Source organism: Coloeus monedula, assembly GCF_965178545.1.
Source record: "Coloeus monedula genome assembly, contig: HAP1_SCAFFOLD_106, whole genome shotgun sequence".
NCBI classification, from domain to species: Eukaryota; Metazoa; Chordata; class Aves; order Passeriformes; family Corvidae; genus Coloeus; species Coloeus monedula.
In genome coordinates this window covers 429,937-432,640 of record NW_028120797.1, presented here as the reverse complement: position 1 = coordinate 432,640, position 2,704 = coordinate 429,937, and positions in this window count along the sequence as shown.

Genomic DNA, 2,704 nt, shown 5'->3' with positions numbered 1-2,704 from the left:
AAGAAATTCTCAGTATTGCAAGTCCAGGGAATTTTGCCGTGGAGTGGGTAGCCTCTCACCAGACAGATGGAAATCCAGCAGGAGAGTGGAACACTAGAGCTGACGAATTAGCAAGACTAAGTCCTGTGAAAAAAGATCAAATTACAGAGGACTGGGAGCACTTCTTAGAATGGTTGCATGTAAAAAGACAACGCACAGGTGCAAAAGATTTGTACAAAGAAGCCCTTGCTCGCGGTTGGTCTGTTACCAGAGAAATGTGTAAAACATGCATGTCAGCCTGTGAACAACGTCGCAGACGGCTAGAAAGACACCCTTTGGAAGATGACCCTCTGCATTTAAGAAAGGGTAAAGGCTTACGGGAAGCGTGGCAGGTAGATTATATCGGCCCCTTTAAAAAGTCAGGAAGTAAACACTTTGGGCTGGTAGGAGTAGAGATGATATCTGGGTTAGTCCAGGCCAACGCTTTTAAAAGAGCTACAGGAGATCATACTGTTCAAGCATTGCAGGCATGGTTTGGAACTTTCCCAAAACCACAAGAAATTCAATCTGATCACGGGTCTCACTTTACTGCCAAAGTTGTACAGGACTGGGCAAAAGGTGAAGGGATTAAACGGACTTTTCACACTCCTTACTACCCTCAAGCTAACGGCATTGTAGAAAGGACCAATGGTCTCTTGAAAGGACTTTTGAAACCACAGGAGGGAAATTGGGATGTTCGGCTATGGGAAGCTGTGAAAGGTGTGAATGATAGATGGGGGGTAAACGGGTGTCCCAAAATCACTGTCTTTTTCCCAACAGTTCCAAGCATAATTCTCTCACTGCAGGGACCAAATGATCCTAAGAATCCTGCACACTACCCTGGACAACCTGTTTCGGTAGATCTCCCTACCGTAGGAGAAGTACCACTAGTGCTAAAACGCCCTCTGAATAAATATGCATGGCTAGCCTCTGATGCCCTAGGGAGAGAGCATCGGATACATACACGCTGCATAATTCCATCATTCTAATTTTCTGCCTTTTGGTGGCAGACTCTGTTGTGTTCACTTTTCACAGAAGAACTCCGAGGGACATGAAGAAGAGCACATAAACCATGATAAGACTAGTGATACTTTTCTGCATCCTACCACAACACCAGGGCCAAAAACCAGCTGAGTGGCCATGGTCTGAAGCTACCATTAGGTACACTAGTGCTCTAGGATCCTATCCCAGAGATCATTGCCCAAACCTAGCCACTGTAGCACTGCAAGACTCTGAGGTATACCGTCCAAGTGAATGGGGATGGGACTTGAAGGATTGGACTAGAATCCTAAAAGGAACAAGAGGTGAACAAATTAAGGTAGGATGCAGAAAAGTAGAAGGATCTCTTTACCAGAAAGCTTCCACCATTGCAATCGCTGGAAATTTTCTAAAACCAGATGGGAAAAGTGATTTGCACCCCAACATTACGGCCAAACTCTGCCCTACAACGGAGTGGGTGTGTGACAAACAAACCCCCTTCATCCTGTGTGGTTGTCAGAAGAATGTCGGTAACTACACCTTAGGCCCCAGTACCAACAATGTGGAAATCACAAAGCTTCACAGAAACAAACTAACTGACTGCTGGTATAACTTTCCTCTAACCAAACCAACCTATGCAACATGCAATTGGCAAAATAACCCGGCAGATCAGCCAAGTCTGACAGGTTTAACTTATAAATTCAAAATAAACGCCGCAGCAAAGACCATACTGAGTGCAGTAATCACATACCACGGTAGAAGTACCCCCCTTGTGTTAGATGACAAGAATAAAGTTTTTCCACCCTTTATGGTAACCCGAGGTGACGATGTTACAATACGATGTGGATTAATTGCTGAATTTTTTACCGAACCTGTACACAGTTATAGCATTGGACCTCATGGCCGTGTTTTGTTTGGTGAAATTCAAAATCAAGATTGTTGGCTAAACCTTAATTGCTGTACAATTTCCCCATAAAGTCACGTGTGGTAGAAACAATACAAAATACTGGGGGGAACTCAAAGTCGATGTTGCAATACCTACCACCCAACCACCGGTCATGCTAAGCCCGAGAATTTTTGAAATCGGACCACGTATAACCACAAAAACAGGCCAACAACAACTATTGCTCAATCCGGCATGGTCCCTTAAACAAGTCAAGTTGCTGATGCAAAACAATGTCTCAGAAATTCAGCCAGCTTGTTCACCTTTTCTGCAGACTTCCTTCAAGGGGCAGACAACCGGGTTGCAAAAGCGGAACCCTTCTAAGAAACGGACGCAAAGAGACATAACCGGCGTTGTGGGAACAGGATTGGGAATCTTAAATAGTATCGATTCAGAAGTGCTAATGAATAAATTGGCTGCCACAACTACAGATTTGACTAAAATACAACAAGCCATCAGCGGTTGTTATCAAACATATTACCAAATTGAGAAAAGGTAAATGTGAATGACCACAAATTGATAATTGGCATGCTCCGTGCTACGCAAAACAACATTTCTTTGGCTCTCAGCTGCGTCCAGGCTCAATTGTGGATGCAGTCCGTTGCTGCCTCAATTGTAAGAGAAGGCAAAGAAGGCACTTTTCCTACTGAAATTCGGAACATAATCTGGGACGGTGCCACTGATTTTGAAAGAGAATTCCAATCCTGGTGGAATTTAGTGAATTTTACCTACAATCCCATCACAAACACAGCCACAGCCTTTGTA